This window comes from Rattus norvegicus, chromosome 9, assembly GCF_021556685.1.
Source record: "Rattus norvegicus strain SHRSP/BbbUtx chromosome 9, alternate assembly SHRSP_T2T, whole genome shotgun sequence".
Classification (NCBI taxonomy): domain Eukaryota; kingdom Metazoa; phylum Chordata; class Mammalia; order Rodentia; family Muridae; genus Rattus; species Rattus norvegicus.
Genome location: NC_141542.1, coordinates 117,254,103 through 117,274,353, shown reverse-complemented (window position 1 = coordinate 117,274,353; position 20,251 = coordinate 117,254,103).

Sequence of the window (20,251 nt, the reverse complement as noted above, 5' to 3'; positions counted from 1 at the left end):
ACGTGTTTTCCCTCCTGCTGGGCAGACCTTGAGTCCAATGGGGAGCTGTGGTTCCATTTTTACATGGAATGAGTTGCCCTGCACATGTTCCTATGCTCAGTTTTTACTAATATGGTGCTTTGATCCATTCAACAAAGGTCTTTTTTTTTTTTTGACAACATTTAAGACGTCAGAAAGAGATGCTGATGAACTGACTGAGGTAATGGTCTTTGAAAATTGGACCAATACATTTTAAGTCTCTCTTTTCTTCCTACTGCTTCCTCCCATCAGCCAGCTCAGGGGAAGGCTGAGACCACAAACTGGAAAGCATTAGCTCCAGAGGAAGGCTGTACTGAAAGACCTCCATCTGAAGCTACGAGCCCTCTCTCAGCCACACAACTAGCGGGTGCTACTGGGAGCCAGCGAGCATGTTCAACACTGTTTTCTGGCTAATGCTTTTTGAGATCTGTCTGTATAGACATCGGCCCAAAGACTGTGACTGAATAGAATTGCAAATGGTATTAGAAGAAAATCTTAGTCGGCTTTAGACTACTGATAGGTGCCTTCTCCTTAATATTTCTCTTTGGTCAGTATATTGCCTAATTATAATTCTAGCCTTCTATTTGGGCAGAATCATATGATTATATGTTCATTATGAATTTAACTGAATTAAACAAAAATACTTACATAAGTTACTAAAACTGCTCAGTGAGTCTAGAAAACTCAAAAATTTACAAAATCTAGGCAGGTTTATATTACTAGTAAGTATAGAGGGTGCTGACATCCACCGAATGAACAATGTGTATACTTAATGAAAGAGGAAACATGTGACCTGTACACGGGGCACTTACAACATGATATCAGTAGATGAATAGCCCTGTGTACATTATGTACATACACATATTGACAATGACAGTGTCTTAAGAGTAATGAGTGTTAATAAAATAATAGAACAAAGGCAATCTGAAGCTTGGAAGAATTAATCGAATGTGTAAGTTTTATGAAAAATTCTGAATATTATGAAAGGGTGTCATGACAGAAAGGAGTTTGCGTGTATCTGTGTGTGTGTTGGGGGGGAGGGAGCAAGCAAAATGTCCTAGGCAGCCTGTTTTCATTCTACAACCTTTCTACATCTCCGGATGACACGAAGACTTCAACCACTTAAGATATGTCGAAGTTTCCTAATTTGCATATAGAGCACAGCACGGTGGCATTGGCATTTCTAAAAGTTTAAAAAAAATGGCCTATTCAACACAAAAAGCATAGCAAACTCTCCTTTGAGCTTCATCCAGTCAGGTCCTCTCAGTTAGGGGAATACCTCTACCCATCTTCTCAGAAAAGGCATTTATGGTAGAGTTGAGACACACACACCTCTGTGCCACCTGTAGTTAGATGGCGAGGCATGTCAGTCTTACTGCAGAAATGCTTCTGCCTACTCTCCACCCTTTTCTACCTTCACGGAATTTTACTGTTCACGTTATCTGGAAGAGCCTCGAGATTTGTCTCTCTGTTATTGATCTTGTCTTCCGTAACTCACTTTCTACCCTTTACCTAGAGCAATGTCTCACAAAAAAGGTTGATCATCGTGTTGCCTAGATTTTGTCAGTTTGATGGAATCTGCAGTCACCCAGGAAGAGGCAACACCATTTGAGGAATTGCCTCCTTCAGATTGGCACGTGCATGTGTCTGTGGGACATGAGAAGGCACAGCCCACTGTGGTCAGTGCTGGCCACAACAGGCAGGCTGAGGCTATGCAGGAAAAGAACTTAGAAAACAATGAAAATAAATAAAGTAGTTGATCAAGTCCGAGGAAGTGACCATAACCATTAAGCACTCTTCTCCACGGTGTCTCCTTCAGTTCCTGCCTCCTGAGTCCTGCCTTGTCTAACCGCTTTGGTTTTCCTCAGGATGGGCTATAGCCTGAAAGCTAAATACACTTGTATCTTCCGTGTTACTTTTGGTTAGTGTTTCACAAGGCAACAGAAAGACAACAGGAAGATTTATGCTATGCCATTTCTTAACTCTTCAAGGGTTTTCCATTTTCAGCAGGAAAACACCTAAACTTTAGCCTCTGGCTTATGAAGTCATTCTACAACACGTGCCCCATGTGTCTTTTTACTGAAAACGGTCTACATCTCTGTTTCAGTCATAGGTTATTCCCATGTTATAGCATGTGGGCCTCTGTCTTTCCTGTGTCTGATCTTTTGCAAATGCCATTTCTTTCACTTTAAGAAACAATTTGGAAACTGTAAAAAGCAATTCATTACATTTTATTTATTTTGTGTCCATATACTACGTGTGTGTGTGTGTGTGTGTGTGTGTGTGTGTGTGTGTGTGTGTGCTAAAGCTGGCATGTGGCAGTCTATGAACAACTTGTAGGAGTTGGTTCTCTTTGTCTACCATCTGTGTTCTCATGATTAAACTTAGGTCATCAAGTTTGGTGTGCCCATTGTAGTTATTAGGGATTTCTCAAAACGTTAAACATATAAATACCACACGACTCAGCTATTTCATCTCCAGGAGAAGCACATAGATTTCCATGTCCTAGAGATGTCTGTGTCCCCATGCGCACTGCTGCCCTATTCACAGCAGTAAGGAATTGGATCCAATCTAATTGTTCAACAACAAAGGAACAGATAAGGAAACTTCGCTTTCTATATAAAGTGGGATGCTGTTCAGATTTAAGGAAAATAAAATCACAAAATTTGAAAGGTAAATGGATAGGTTTAGAATTGTTTACATCTGATAGGAGGGTACAGTCAGAAGAATCGGAGACCACACACTCTCAGAGAGAAAACTGCATGTTCTCCCTCATGTGAGAAATCTACCCAATAACAAATCTGCTTAGGTGAACACACGTAGACGCAGTCTTCAGGAGACCATGAGCAAAAGAGAACAAAATGTTCTCGGACAGGACTGCATGGAGGTATGGATTTGAGTTATTAAAGAAGACATAAAGCTAATTATTTTCCTAGTTATAAGGCTGTGGTAGATATTTTGATTTTTCTGGTAGCTAGTACAAAAAAAAATTGCACTCAATATGAAAGTGTAAAATCCAGTGTGAAGTTCTACACTGTCACCCTGGCTATTCTGATGGTCTGGAAGCCCTGGATGGGCTATTCTGACGAGGCTAGAAGCACTTGCTGAGTTGGCAATTGGAGTATTAAAGAGCACACAGGGACAAGAGACAATATTTAAAGGCTACGAGGCAGAAAAAATATATCAAGTTAATGGATATGCAAGGGTGAAATTAAAAAATCAAGAACAACAAACAAACAAACAAACCCAAAACAATGCAAGAGAAGGAAAGTGGCATGGAGTTGCTTGGTGCTTTGATTTCTTGTTTTTGTTTTTCCAACTTGACACAAGTTAGGGTTATCTAAAAAAAGGAAGCTCATTTGAGGACATGCCTCTATTCCGTTTGCCTATAGGCAAACTGTAGGATATTATCTGGATGAATGCTTGATGTGGGAGGTGCTATTCCTGGGCAGGTGCTCTAAGATGTGTAAGGAAATAGTCTGAAGAACCCCACCCCACCTCCTGGTGCAGCAAGTGAATACCTAGCACTCCTCCATGGTCTCTGCTTCAGTTCTTCCCATCCTAGAGTTCTTGTCCTGACTTCCCTCAGTGATGGATTGCTACCTTAACTGTACAACATAATAAATAAACACCTTCTTCTTCTTCTTCCTCTTCTTCTTCTTCTTCTTCTTCCTCTTCTTCTTCTTCTTCTTCTTCTTCTTCTTCTTCTTCTTCTTCTTCTTCTTCTTCTTCTTCTTCTTCTTCTTCTTCTTCTTCTTCTTCTCCTTCTCCTTCTCCTTCTCCTTCTCCTTCTCCTTCTCCTTCTCCTTCTCCTCCTCCTCCTTCTCCTTCTCCTCCTCCTTCTCCTCTTCTTTTTCCTCCTCCTCCTTTTCCTCCTTCTCTTCTTCTTCCTCTCATTCTCTTCCTCCTCTTCCTCTTCTCCTCCTCCTCCTCTTCCTCCTCTTTCTCCTCCTCCTCCTTCATAGCAATAGCAACCAGAGATGGAGACAGATAGTGAAGGATCTATAGACCGTGGTGAAATTTTGCTGATGGGGAATTAGTCACTGTTCTTATGATTGGTATATGTGATTAGAAGTTCTGGAAACAGACATTTGTGTGTAGGTTTTCTGAAGCTGGCAAGGTGTGAACAAATGGCCCTCAAGTCAGAAGGACAGACCTAACCAGTATTAGACTCTGGGACCGGTGAGTAAAGAGAGACTAAAGAGGTCTCTTTAGTTCAAGTTCTGACTTCTCAGATCAGTGTCTCTGTTCATAGTAATGTATTGAACGGGGGCAAAGATTCAAAGGAGTATACACAGGACTCAGTTTGTCTTAATTAGATATAGATCATCGAGTAGACGAATCGAAGTCTATCACTGAAAATATGAGAGGATTGGGATTTAATGTTTGACCTGAGAGCAATTTGGGGTCAGGGAGGAACAGTTATGCTGCTTTACAGCAAACAGGGTACAGCGAAGATAGCATAGAACGTTTGACTCCCCCACCCCGCACTCCAGATTCCGGGATTTCTACTGACATGACCTTTCTATGTCAGCGTGAACAGAGTATGCTTAGTGGGTGTTTACAAGAATAAAGGGCACATTTTTAGTGTCCATTAACAGAATTGGCTTTAGGATACAGGTAACCGATCCACGATGCTCTTGTATGGTAGAACAGGTTAAGGAAGAACGGAGTGAGAAAGCCAGTTATTGAAAAACACAGTATTCCCCTTGGCCGGGAATAGAGAGGCAAAGATTAAAACAGAGACAGAAGGAACACCCATTCAGAGCCTGCCCCACATGTGGCCCATACATATACAGCCACCCAATTAGACAAGATGGATGAAGCAAAGAAGTGCAGGCCGACAGGAGCCGGATGTAGATCTCTCCTGAGAGACACAGCCAGAATACAGCAAATACAGAGGCGAATGCCAGCAGCAAACCACTGAACTGAGAACGGGACCCCTGTTGAAGGAATCAGAGAAAGAACTGGAAGAGCTTGAAGGGGCTCGAGACCCCTTATGAACAACAATGCCAAGCAACCAGAGCTTCCAGGGACTAAGCCACTACCTAAAGACTATACATGGACTGACCCTGGACTCTGACCTCATAGGTAGCAATGAATATTCTAGTAAGATCACCAGTGGAAAGGGAAGCCCTTGGTCCTGCTAAGACTGAACCCCCAGTGAACGTGATTGTTGGGGGGAGGGCGGCAATGGGGGGAGGGTGGGAGGGGAACACCCATAAAGAAGGGGAGGGATGTTGGCCCGGAAACTGGGAAAGTGAATAACATTCGAAATGTAAATAAGAAATACTCAAGTTAATAAAAAAAAGAAAATAAAAAAAAAGAAAAACTCAGTATTCTGGAATGAGATATATGAGCACTGAAAAAAAAAGGTGGGAATGGAAATTTAGCCCTAAAAAAATACTGATTTTGTATGAAGGGAGTGTATATACGTGTTATGGGTGAATAAAATTAGGAGAATCTGTAGTCATTTGTGTGTACACTTTCCAATATGGATAATCATAGTTTGTGTGCCGGTTAGTTTCTTTGTCAGCTTGACACAAGCTAGGTCATCTGGTAAGGGAGAGCCTCAATTGAGAAAATGCCTTCATCACATTGGTCTGTAGACAGCCTGGGGTAGAATTTTCTTGATTAATAATTGATATGCGAGGGTTATGTCCAATATGAGAGATGGCACCCCTGACCAGGTAAGTCTTACAAGAAAGCAGACTGAACAGGTTTCGGAGAACAAACAGCGCTCCTCCCTGGTCTCTGCTTCAGTTTCTGCCTCCAGGTTCTTGTTTCAGTTCCTACCTTCTTTACCCTCAATGGTGGACTATGCTGCAGAGGTAGTGATCAACTGAACCTTTTCTTCCTTCTTCTCCAGGTTAATTTTAGTCATGGTGCTTATCACAGCAGCAGAAAGCACGGTAGAGCAGTTTAGTTGTAGGTCGAAGATAAAGAGGAATGAGGATATAAGATTCCAGTTTGAAAATTTAGTCTAAGTTTAAACTACTGTTGGATGTTTAGCCTCCCCCCACCTCTCTGTCTCTCTGTCTCTCTGTCTCTCTGTCTCTCTGTCTCTCTGTCTCTCTGTCTCTCTGTCTCTCTCTCTCTCTCTCTCTCTCTCTTTCTGTTTTCAAAGCATCAGAGGCAAAGACTATTTCAATAAGAATAACATCTGTGAGGAGCTTGGTGATTTTCAGTATATTTCTTACCTTTATTTTGTATTTAAGCTTCCTTGACTTTCAATGAGGAAAAAAAGCACAGCATTCTGCTAGGTGACTGAATTCTCAGTGAGCTCAATTACGGGAGTGTGGCTGTCCTATTTCTTCAGAGGAGGGAGGATCTTTGCCTCCACTCTCTGCCCCTGTAGCTGTTGGAGCTCTTACAGAGTTTTATAAGGCCACTTCATCCAGGCAGAAATCAGGTGGCTTTCTGCTTTGAAAACCTCATAGATCTATTTCCATGAAAGAGATTATTGCCACTATTTTAGAATTCATGAGGTTTTCATCGACGCAAGCAGCGAGCATCGGCGTCCTTGATAACTGTTTCATCTCTGTGCTACACGGAGTAATAGCGCACCTGTAAACTCATTGTCATTTGCAGCCATACATTACCTTTGAAAAATGATCTGTAATTCTCGCGACGGGCTCTCAAAGTATTTTTTAAATGACTCCGAGCAGAGCAAGGACAAGCCAGCCATGTAAGACACCTGACAGACACAGACATCACACATCTGTTTTGACAGCCACCGGGAGACTCAGAAGGGGGGCAGGGTCAAACTGCGCCGGTCACGGTACATTTCACAAGGACTTACACCCAGGGTTTTTCATGTTGTCGTGTCGTCTGTGGAGATGTTACTTTTGGAGTTTTGCTCTCCTTGATTTAAGAAAAAGAAAATAAAGTACAAAAGAGATTGTAGATGGACCTTTAAAAGGCGAAAATGAAAAAGACCAGCATGAGTCCCTGAAGCAGGTAGACGCGTAATAACAATGCAGGCAGAAGCGGTGTCATAGGCGGCTATGAATGGATGCCCACTTATTTCTGAATACAGCCCAGAGATGCCGAGTAATATCCCCAAACGGCCTTGCCAGAACAAGCTTATTTTTATTCCGTGAACATTTAGAATTTCCACATCAGACTGCTTCAGAATATGTATACTTTGTGGTTTTGACTGGAGATCAGTGCGGTACCTATTATCATTGAATGTGAGGGGCCTGGACACAGGATTGGCTTCAGAGTTTATCCTCAAGGAGAAGGAGAGGTCGCGGAGTGTGGGATGTATAGTGTCAAGGCCTTTTGCCTGACCAAAGGAGGGCCACCACGCTTCTCACTTCATCTACCCACAAATAATTCAGTTGGTCCAAGACAATGCTAGTTTATTTACCCACCTGTCCTCCACAGAAAGATTGTCCCCTTAAGTTGGTCCCCATCGGCGGTTAACTCTGACTCCTCCTCTGAGAACATGTTGGAAGGAGGATGAGGATTAAAACTGATAGCCACTTTAAAACACAAATACTCTTGGAAGAGTAGATTTGATCTCATCATTCAGATGTAAAATTCTGACCCTGAAACATCAATCTGTCATGTTGTGCCTCACTGTCAAAGCCATAACCACAGACTCACTAATAATTAATAGCAATAGCTGTCTATGGCAATGAAGTCATCAAACGACAAGAAGATCACACCCATGGGACAATCTTCATTATTGGTTTATAGATGTAGTACACTTAAAAGATATTTTTCCTAAATATTCTGTTGAGTGCCTGTATTTTCCCCACTGCTCTTTAAAATCTTTTATTGTTGCTCTCTGAGTATCATTATTTAAAGTATTCGATACTAGCATTCTTCTGTAGTGAGGGTGTTAAACTAATTCACAAAATTTTAAATTTAGTTTTAATATCTCAGTAGCATTATGGTTTGTTAAAATTGCATTTCTGGGAAAACTCACTCATCTGTAACAGTTTAAACACGAGTCCTTTTCCAATATGCTGTATTAGTTGGGTGAAGAAATTTTCTTTTTGCTGACTTTCTTTTCATTACCTCTTGTGAAATCATGAGAGGATTGTGTAATTTATATAGGGAAATTTGCCCGCCATTTGTGCGGACTGTGACATATGACTATAATTTGTAACTTTTCTTCTAACACTTGGTTATTTGTTATTCCTTATTGGAATATTTGAGATTCAGAAGTATAAATTAGTATACAATACGGAGAAGCATTCTGTAATTCTCAGAGGCATGGCATGCTACTGTCTTTAGAAATATGTTAGAAAGCATATTTGGAGAATAATTTTTACTCTGCTCATACGAATTAATTTATAGTACACAGCATGACTTGAATCTTAGTTTTAGTTTTGCATCTTTTCATATATCATTCACTGCTTCATGTTCAAGATCATGCATGTCTTTGGCTGTTTCCAAATGTCTTTGAAATTGTATCAAAATCATGTTTTTTTTCCTCTGGGTGGATTTTGAGGGAATGTATAGTGAGGGCATAGAGGTCTTGCTGAGTAAAACAGTTGAGATATATATATATATATGTATATATACATATGTATATATATATCAACTAATATCAAGATATATATGTATATATACATATGTATATTTATATCAACTAATATCAAGATATATATATATATATATATATATATATATATATATATATATATATATATCTTGGCTGCTCCTGTTTTTATCTTGTTTGAGACATTCATGTAGTAGTTCATGCTTACTTTGAAGTCACGATTCTCCTGCTCCAGCATCCTCAGTGCTTGCATAACACGAGCTGCGTGCAAGTGTTCACTGAGGATCTGCTCTAAGCCACTTGCTGTGCTGAGATGACAGACTAGGAAAAGGTGCATGTGCCTCCACTCTCACAAACAGAGAACTGTTGAGGTGGGAATACAGAGGAACAGGTGACTCCAGACACCTATGAGAAGGAACAGACCGAGAGGTCTGAGACACACAGGAGGGTTTTCTGCCCCCAGAATGGCTTCCTTGAGGAAGTGACCCTCACCGGAGACTTGAAGAATGTGTAGGAAACGGGGGCTGGGGATTTAGCTCAGTGGTAGAGCGCTTACCTAGGAAGCGCAAGGCCCTGGGTTCGGTCCCCAGCTCCAAAAAAAAAAAAAAAAAAAAAAAAAAAAGAATGTGTAGGAAAACCACAGAATGAGTTGAGGATTTGGATGTGCCCATGAATGTTGGCAGAAGAAACAGCTTTGTTATACAAGGTGCTAGAGGTGTCAGTGAGCGTCGCCTCCCTGGGATTGAGAATAATTCGCCCTAGCAGTAGTGAGGGAGGCAGAGTATTTTTGAAGTACTATTCAGCAGAAATGGCGATGATCAATTGGATGTAGACCTAGGAGAGGTAAGAGTGGGGAGTGACAGCCGAATCTGTTATGTGGGCAAGTGGATAACTGAGAGTCATTTCACCGGGGAGAGGACAGGTGAAGTTAATTGAGACATGGTACATTTTAGTGGCACTGAAGAAGTAAGAAATTGCCATGAAACATTTACATGGACATGGGTAACGTAGACAGGGAATTCAGATGAGATTAGCTGGGCCAGTCGATACTGCTGATTTGTTCTCCCTTAGATGGCGATTTTAGCCATGGGAATGGTCTGGATGGAGAAGTTCTGGGGCTGGTATGATTCACTGGAATTTAAGCCTAGATAGTAATGCATAAAAGGGTTTGTTGCTGTAACCCCCACAACAATTGAGGCCCATGTATATGAAGGACTGTTTTATTGAGTTAGAGTGAATTGCCATCAAAGTGTACAAAGGAACCACAGAGGTCCTCTGATGTCGCCTTCTACAAAGCCCACAGCAATGGGAATGAATGTTAGAGCAATGCCATTGCAGCTTTTGTTTCTCTTCCAGATGGAAACCAGCCTCAGAAGTGGAGACACTGTCATGATTTGAATCGAAGTCTAAAGATTCTATTGGGCAGGTTCATTGTGGTGCCTGACATCCCAATAGCTTTCATCTAATGGAAGCATTTTGCCCACAAGTGGGCTGTGGCAGCCACTCTGGGTGGCTGTGAATCCCCTTCTTCCAGACATATTTGACTGGTCCAGGGTGGTCCTATCCTTAACCAATCCCTGGCCTGGCCAGTGTCCTATGACATGGTTTGGCATAAAAACTGCCCAAACAGGCAAAATGGTGATTAGTTCGGTCAGATGTCCTCACTCAGGAATTTGAACTAGGGCATCTGGGGAAGGAGTCAATTAGTTGGTTTTGGGAGGGAGAATAAGCGAAAAAGAACCGCAAGAAGAGGTCTTATGGCAGCAAGAAAGAGGAATAAACTGATGGAGTAAGAAAACAGAACTTATGAGTAAGCAGAACTAAAAGAAATGTTGGGGGAAAGATGCTAGGTAGCTAAGTAGCATGAATGAGAGAAATAAATGCAATAGGAGACTGGGGTCACAGTCAGGAGATCAACACAGTTCCTGGTGGCATTGGCTCAATAAGGCTAGTGTCACAGGAACCATATTGGATTTTTCTTATTTCCCAATGCGCCAGACTCTAAGGTGCATTGAGCATCCATAATACCCCCATTTCAGTCCTGTAATTCACTAAATTAATTAATCAAAGTAACTAAAGTGACTATTCCTTACTAAAAGAGTCCTTCAACCAACCACTAAATTCTTTCAGACCTGCCTGACATACTGGATAACAAAATATTAGAAATGTATTCGTTTGGGTTAAGATATTAAAATGTCAAGCACCTTCAATAAAATGGGGCCCGTGGAGATGGGTCAGTTGGTAAGAAAGCTTGCTGTGAGTCACTCAGAGTTGAGCTTTGATTTGAAGCACCCATTTAAAGAGCTGGACATGGCAGACAATTCTTGTATTCCAACACTGTGGGAGACAGGAGGATCCCCGGGGCTTGTGGACCAGGTAGTTTAGCAGAATTGGAAGGCTTCAGGTTCAGTGAGAAGCAGTGTCTCAAAAATACAAGACAGGTAGGTCTAGAAAGAAGCCTCAGCTAGCAGTTAAGAGTGCTTGTTGCTCTTCCATAGGACCACGTCCTCCCAGCCATCTAATCTGAGGAACGATTCCCTATAACATATTCTGGAGCATCTGACACCCATTTCTGGCCTCTGAGGATACCTGTGCACATACAACATACATTCAAGCAGACACACACACATACGTATAAATAAAACTCAGACAAAAATCTTCCAGTCATCAGGCTGCTGGCAGAAGAGCATCAGTTTTCATCAGGGATGCAGCCTCTGAGAGGCTGTCCTGTCCTCCATAGACTGTTGTATGTCGATGCACATAGATTGTCTATGCCACATGCATAGACATAAGACAACATGTCTACTCAATCCACTCAGTGGTTTAAAGAAAGAACCCATAAAGTTGGAAAGAAATAAATAGTGTGTGTGTGTGTGTGTGTGTGTGTGTGTGTGTGTGTGTGTGTGTGTGTATGTGTGTGTTTGGGGCAGGGAGATAATGGAGAAATTTGGAGGAGGGAGGGGGATGAATTTAAAATAATATATACATACATGAAATTCTCAAATGAACCAAAACGTTAAGCTGGAGTTATTTGACCTCTGGCTTCTGCATGCATGTGCCCACATGGGCATATGAACCCACACACATGTGCATATACACGTAAACATGTATGCACACCTATGCTACTTACACAAATCCAGAAGTTCATTGTTTAATAAGATGCACGTACTGTGAGTGGCATGCTACAGAAAGCCATTTTCAAATCCACAGAGCACTCATTGGACCTGAGTACGTAGTCATTGTTTTTCAGAGGTATAGACACAGACACTGGTATGACCCGGTGAAAGGGGGGTGGGTGGGCAGGAATGTCTGGTGAACACTGAGTACATAGAAGGCAAAGCGTTTAGAGGCAGAAATACATAGGATCAAGAAAAATATTAAAGAGCATTCAGAGATCGTAAATTCAGGTATTTGTGGAGTCAAGCAAGTGTTTGAGTGACGGGAGCTGGGTAGAAGCTGTGATGAGCTTTTGTGCACACAGACCATGTAGGGATCTAGTTTCCCAGTGGCTGATAGGGGAGGTTTTCCATTTCTTACCTTTCAAAAGGGAACCCATACTTGGGCAAAAGATCTCCAATTTTAAATATTGATGTAGAATTTAAATGAAAGCAAGACGAAACAGGTCCTTGGGGCATCCAACAATGACTTTTTCAGGCTGCCTTTGTGACATGGCCTGGCAGTGTATGATCTATGTTGTGAGATCAATGCTTTTCAAAGTGTTTAAAAATCCAGTTATTCTGGCCAAAGAAAATTCATGGCTGAGTGTAACACGCACAAAACCTGAAGTGGATGTATTTCCAACCAAAAAGGAGCAAGAGGCCATAGCCTTGTAGCCACCGTGAGCTTCTCTACCCCATCCTTCTGCTCACACTTGACCCTTGAGAGCCGCTGGACAGGATGTTTAGAGAAAAAATGGAACAAAGTTTATTTACACACGGTAGCACACAAGCCACTCCGTTAGGGATCGAGTTGACTGAGCACTACCTTCCCTGGGTTTGCATCGCTTTCAAGGGCAAATGTCAGAGAGTGGCCATGGTGTTAGAGGCAGTGAGCTGTTCCCCAGGCAGAAGAGGGAGAAAGAGTGCTTTGTACTCGTGAACATTCCTCTTGGTTTCCAGCCTATTGGGTGGAACCATTCGCATTCAGGGTAGGCTCCTTCCTGTAGTTAATCTGTTCTAAATAGGTCCTCACAGGCTCTCAAGACCGTGCTTTATGAGGCTAGGCTTGTCTCCATCCAATCAGGTTAATAATCCAGATTCACCCTCCCAGTAGCATCTTGTCTCTTTGTCTATATTTCCGTAACTGTCATACGGGAGTGATAAGTACCACTCACCTCATCAGATTCTTAAGATGATCAAGTGCAACAGGCCCCAGCACACAGCGAGCGATTAATAAATGTTATCATTTTTCTAAATTACAGGGATCCCTTACTAGCCACTAATAATACAGCAGCATGCATTTCCTGTCACAACTAGCTGTCCCATATGAAATAATACTGCGAGAAGGGATAGAAATTTGGACGGTGATCCATTATGTCTGCAGTGTGGTAATTACAGGCAGGAATGGGGCGGGAGCCTGTAGGTTTTTCCTTTGTAGTTCTGGTGTTTGTAACCCTGTACCCTTGAAACTATTACGTGGTATTGGCGCACACTTTGAACCTCTTAGTCATGAATGTAACCTATCATTGTGACTTGTGACTGCCAAGGTACCCAGCATCAGGCTTGATGAGCAAATGAAGTTATTAGAGTATGCTTGAATTCACTCTCCATGACAGGAGTGGTGTGTAGGTATAATTCGTGGCTCTACCCTTCTCCACAGACAATGACAAACTTTATATACCTACTCAAATACCTAACCAAACACCTGGGGCCAGAAGGAGTCATGACATAAGACACAGGTTAGCAGTGTTGCTCATTAAATTCGAGCTTTTTGTTTTGTTTTGTTTTGTTTTTTAATTTAAATCATCTCTTTGGAATAAAAGCCAGAGTGGACCTTCTAAATTTCTCCGAGCACCTGACACATGCTTACATCCTGGGAACTTTAAGTATTTTCCTGTCAGGATGCATTTATTAGCCATTGATTATCTTCCTCGCTGGTGATTTTTAAGAGTCTTGTCAGTCCTGCACCCTGCACCGTTCCCTCTCTGTGGCGAATGCTCCCTCTCGGACCATCTGGTCAAAGGAGATTGGAGGCTTTGGCAGAAGGAAAATTAACAAACAACTATAAAAGGATTTTCTAAATATGTCCACAATCCAATCTAAGCCTCGGTAATTTGATTTGTAGGGAATGGAGAACAGAACATTATATGCAGAGTGCTTATCTATAATTCATAGTGATTACTGTAATGGGAATCTATCATATAGATGTAGGGACACAAATTACATCCTAGGTTGCAGGATGGACTTTAGCTGAGATGACCCTTCACACCCACCTTATCTACCAACCCCTTAGCGTGTATCATTTAGGTGCCCAGCAGACTGAAGGATTGTCAAGCCCTGGAAACCCCCAATTGAGGCCTTTTCTCTTCAGTGAGAGAGGACTTTGGCCCACATCACAGACCACGATCTTAGCTTAAGAGCGTCTCTGGCGTCTTAGGCTCTGTGTATGTTCACAGGATACCGTTTAAGAAAGTATTGATCTACCTATTTGTAACATTTGTCATCCAGTGTTAAAATAGAACGATTTTTTTTTTATTCAGTGGAGATGAAAGGGTGTCTGTAGTTGCTACTGAAGGTTCAAACCCAACTGGGCTGAACGCAGTGTGTGATTAGCCAGTGCATCCTGAAGAGCGGACTTGCTAGACAACGGTTGTCGAAGAGCAATGGAATATGGGGGGTGGGGGGCAGATTTTAACCGTCACAGACTGGCGAATTTATTCATGTGTGCACACGCACGTGTGTGACCAGGAGAAGGAGGAGAGGGTTATAGGTTCCACATATTTCACATGACGTATCTGTGTTTTCTATTCGTTTATTTTTAAGCATCATGTTCACGCCTGGCGTCTCTTGGCCAGTTGTCATTCTGACACGCACATTTCACCCCCAGAGAGGCGGTAGCTGGCCACCGAGTTTTCAGTTGTTCTTTCTACAGGTTGTCGTTGTCCAGCACCATTTACCTTTGGTCTGTCTGGGAGGCACTGGGACTCCAGCTCCACTACTCTATTTTTAATGGCTGAGCACGCAGCCTCCTCAGCTGTGGGAGTGCTGGACCTGGCCGTGAATCGTGTCTGCTTTAGGTTTGCAGCGCTTCTGCTCCCATGTGTTCTAGTGTTTTGGAAGCGGCTGTATTGGTAAAGCTTCTGGCTGCATGAGCGGACAAAGCCTGCACTATGAAAAAAATCCTCAACTTGTTTGCTCTTTGCTTCAAAAAGACTGCGGCTGCCAGTTTTTCACACTCACGTTAGCTGCATGGCCTGCTTAAGTTTTCCCCAGCAGGCACAAAGCTCTTGGTCTCCATTAAAAAAAGAAAACCCGGAAAACTTGGCCTTTAACTGTTTGGTTTGACACTAATCTGCCAAAGACAAACCGTGAAGGGCCTGCCACAAGACACTGGCAGACTGCGACCCTCCCATTAGTAGGGAAAGGGTTTTGAATGGAGGATTTGACTTTTTCCCTTGGTCAGCATCTTCAGAAGAGAGCTGCAAGCTATCACAGGGACTCCTCGCTTTTGAAAAGCTGATTGCTCCTTCATTGAACTTTAGAATATGTGTAGGGTGAACACCCTCTCGTGTGTGTGTGTGTGTGTGTGTGTGTGTGTGTATGTGTGTATGTATGTGTCTGTACGTGTGTATGTGTGTATGTGCGTGTGTATGTATGTGTGTGTGCGTGTATGTGTGTGTATGTGTGTGTGTATGTGTGTATGTATGTGTCTGTATGTGTGTATGTGTGTATGTGTGTATGTGCGTGTGTATGTATGTGTGTGTGTGTATGTGTGTGTGTATGTGTGTATGTATGTGTCTGTATGTGTGTATGTGTGTGTATGTGCATGTGTATGTGTGTGTGGGTGAGTGGGTGTGTATATGTGTACGTGTGTGTATGTGTGTGTATGTGTCTGTATGTGTGTATGTGTGTATGTGCATGTGTATGTATGTGTGTGTACATGTATGTGTGTATATATGTGTGTGTATATGCATGTGTATGTGCATGTGTATGTGTGTACATGTGTGTATGAGTGTGTATTTGCATGTGTGTGTATGTATGTGTGTATGTATGTGTGTGTATGTGTGTATGTGTGTACGTGTATGTGTATGTGAATGTATATGTGTATACATGTGTATGCGTATGTGTGTATGTGTGTATGTGTGTGTATGTATGTGTATATGCATGTGTATGTGTGTACATGTGTGTATGAGTGTGTGTGTTTGTATGTGTGTATATGTATCTGTGTGTATGTATGTGTGTATGTGCATGTGTGTGTACATGTGTGTATGTGTGTATATATGCATGTATATGTGTGTACATGTGTATGTGTGTATATGTATGTATGTGTGTATGTGCATATGTATATGCATGTGTATGTGTGTGTACATTTGTGTATATGTGTATAGTATGTGTGTATGTGTATAGTATGTGTGTATGTGTGTGTATGTGTGTATGTGTGTGTATGTGCATGTGTGTATATATGTGTGTATGTATGTGGATGTGTGTATATATGTGTGTATGTGTGTGTATGTGTGCGCGAGCATGTGTGTGTGTGTGTGTGTGTGTGTGTGTGTGTGTGTGTGATGGGAAGCCTCAGAGACATTATGGCAGTAAAGCAGGTTACGGTAGGAAACACAAGCACACTGTATTCCTAAGCAATTGTACCTGCCCACACATCAGGAAGAGGAGGAAGTTTCAGTTGGTTGGTGGCCCATGAAAGCACAGAATTCCATCCACATAGGCAGTTGTTCCATTGTTGGAGTCACAGCCAGGTCATTGCTTCTCATTGCTCATGCTTGAGTCTCCTACACCTCCTGCCTTAGAGAAGAGCTTAGTGACCATTCTACCATCTTTTCCGGTTTTTGCTAACATTACCATTTAAGTTGTTTTTCTTCTTTCTTTAGAAGTTGTTACCTCTCTGGAAAAACTTCTGGAGAGTTGAAGCAATAACTGGAAGAAGATGAATTGATCTGCAGTGTGCTTGCTTGTGTGTAGGCTGGATATCAGGATTCAGCGTTTGAGGTGATTGGTCAGTGAAAAGGGAATCATGTTTTGTGGTGAGTTTAGCAGGAAATAGCCAGGTACTTTGTAATGGAAACCCAGATTTCACTACCTAAAAAGTCACTGCAGCAAAACCTTAGCTTAGGGCCTGTAAGATCTGCAGGATGGCTACGTGGGTAGGAAGGTGCTTCCCCACAAACTTTTTCCCTCCTTGATCCCATAAAGTGGCAGGAGGGAAAAGACTTCTAAGAGTCATTTTGGCCTCCTTGTTGCATGGAGTGTACACACACACACACACACACACACACACACACACACACTTGTAAAAAATATTAAATTGCTTTTCTTTCCCAGTCCTACTCCCAGATTGCTGACTCTGAGACTAATATTTATTATTGAATGCCTAGGCCATAAGCTTGGTTCCTTCCCTGACTAGCTCCTAACTTATTTAACCCATTTAAACTTTTCTATGTCTTCCATGTGGTTAATTACTCAGTCCCTCTCTCTCTCTCTCTCTCTCTCTCTCTCTCTCTCTCTCTCTGCATCCCCCTGAGTTTATCCACCTGCTGGTTTATGTCCATCTCCTCTGCCTGTCTCTCTTCTCTCCATGTCTTCTTTTATTCTTGCACCATTTCCCAGAATCCTCTCTTCCTGCCGGATGTCCCGCCTCCTATTTCCTGCCTCAGCTCATTGGCCATTGGCCCTTTTATCGAGAGAGGTGATGCCTATAAGAGATTTTTCTCTACATTAAATAAATAAATAAATAAATAAATAAATAAATATTACACAAGTAAATAAACCAAACCCCAAACTTTAGTTTAAATACTGATGAACCTTGTGTTCCAACTATAGTCAGAAAATAAAATCCATATGCTTTTTAAATCCTAGCCAAAGACATGGATACAAATTTCCAGTCTTCAGTCTAGATCTGGTTCACCGTTGTGTTTGATTATTATGAAACTGAAGATTTTTTTTTTATCTTCACTTGATTTGTTTGTCACTTAAAAAGATGGAAAACAGCATAAACATATTGATTTCCACCTCCTTACTCTTGAAATTCTGGACTTACATTCTTGCCTGTGGTTTAGTAAGTGTTGGCCCCTTCAGACAGAGCAACTCCACCGCAGGCTTTATGCCACAAAGGCCAGAGCCAATGGCCACTTAGGATAGTTGCAATTCTGCCTTCATGACGCTGTACCAGTGTCAGCTTGCTGCCTCTACAGCACGGCCATCTGCTTGTCCACTAACAATTACCTGTGTGTATGTTGCCTGTCTTCAAATCCAAGAGAGACCCAGGGAATACTGATCTTTCTTATTAAAGGCCATTTGGATTTATTTCCCCTGTCCCCCCTCAGTGTGTGTGTGTGTGTGTGTGTGTGTGTGTGTGTGTGTGTGTGTGTCTGGTTTCTGGGTATTTGTGATATCAGGAGTAATGTTTAAAGCAGATGTAAGAGGGAGAATGCTATTTTTTTTTTTTTTTTTTTAGATATAAGTGATTCAGGATGGCAGTCTTGTGCTAAGGCCAGGGAAGCATGGGAAACTTAAGTGTAATAAACTGTGAATTCTTTGAAGAGTGTTGGAAATTACAAGGGGGAAACCCAGGCTTGACCCCTACCTCCTCCCAAGATCATATCAAACAAGGAAATGGGAGAACCATCATGTGTCGTCTCGGGACCCTATGGAGTGCAGACTTCCTAGCTACATACACATCTGTGTCGAGAGAATCATGGATGGAAAAGTGTGCCCTGGATTCATTCGTTTCCCTGGATGCACTCTGGATTTGACAATTACTTGGAATCCATGCCTCAAGTCTCTCTGTGGGAAGAAACCATCAAGGGGAATTACATGAGATGCCCTCTGGGTGCTAGATAAATATTTCTAAGTGAATTTTTAGCATACTGTTTGTTCTTAACAAGGAAATCATTGGGAGGGTGTGTGTGTGTGTGTGTGTGTGTGTGTGTGTGTGTGTGTGTGTGGCAAAAACCAATCAGTGACGTGCTTCTTAAAGATTGGTTCCTTAGGGAGGCATTGCCATTTAAAATTACTTAACGTTTTTCCCCCAATATAAATGCTTGAGGCAAGGACTAGATTTTATACCCAGCAAATAGCAACGTAAATGTCAAAGAACATATTCTAAAATATTGCACTCACGGCTCTTAAAATGGCATCCCAGAATGGTATTAATCACTGTCAGTTTTGTGTGCAACATTTCATCAATTAAACAAGGAGAGGACCTGTCCTTCCACAGGAAGCAAATAACACATATGGATTTCCTCTTAGCAATTAGCTGAACATTTCGCATTTCCTTCTCGCTTGCAAAATGGGTTTGGACTAAGACCATCAACATATTGTGTTCTCCACTGGAAAAGCAAAGCAGATGTGTAGCAGCTTTCTGCAGAACCCAGATCCGTTTACAAAGTATCTTGTGAGGAAACAGCTCGATGCGGAAGCATTTCTGTACCGTTAGATCTTTGAGTGTTGGATGGAGGGGACGCTCTTGAAAGTTATGAAGTGCTTTGAAACTCCTTCATGCCTTCAGTCTGGAGTTTCAAAACCGTGTCAGCGTGTGTACGCAAGAGAGAGCTTAGAGCTTTTCAAGCTTAATGTGAAAAATTTGTTCCCAGTGAGGATGAGTTTTGTCTTGGTTTGTAGGTTTATAAAATGCTGGGGTAACTTTATGCGGCTAAGGCCGACGATCGCGGATCCGTATACACAAACGGCAATGGATTAGCACTCAAACCGCTCTCCGTGGATGTTTAAACAATCCTCCGTGACCCTCAGAAACCCCCTTCTATAAACTCCATCATTTATCTGGGATTAAAAGGGCAATGTTTTGACAACACTCTTGATGTGACTCACTATTTCTTTATCATTAAGCCAAGATGAGTGGTGCCCGAACTTCTCATGCCCCGGAACACATATTAGCCTTGTTTACATTTTTGTTTGATGATGCCTTTTTTTAAAAAAATGTACCATTTAGGACTCCGGATAGCTTGGCAACTTTGATGATCTATCTAGTAATCAGTGCCGTCTCAGCCTGAAGGAAGTTGATGATTTATAACTTTCCAGCACAGTTCAGTTTCAGTGATAATCCATCAAAGTCTTCAGCATTCCTCTCAGACCCTAGTCTCGCTGCAGTCTGACAAGATGCATTGCTCTTTGAAAACTGACCCTCAGGGCCATGCAATTCTCTCGAGAGTAGCAATGCAGGACTCAGGATAGACACCCCCAAATACCACGGGGAGGTGCTACTCTGAGTGAACAAGTATCCTTGTGGATATCAAGGGGGCAAGGGAGTTTCTGTATTGTTAGAACACAAACATAGTAAGTGATATATAATCACCCCGGTCTAATATGGATCCAAAGTAGCTTTTAAACTTGTTCTCATTTAGACAGCAAATCTGTGCCAACTATTTGTTATGGCCCTTTCTCCTGTTCAGATCACCTCAAATCAATTTTGCAGCTTAAAATCAGAAAATGTTGTCCAGAGGAAATGACTGAAAACAATTTATATTTGTGGAACAATTCTGGTGATTAGCGATAAGTGAATGACTGAATGCTTTTGCAAAGTGAAAAT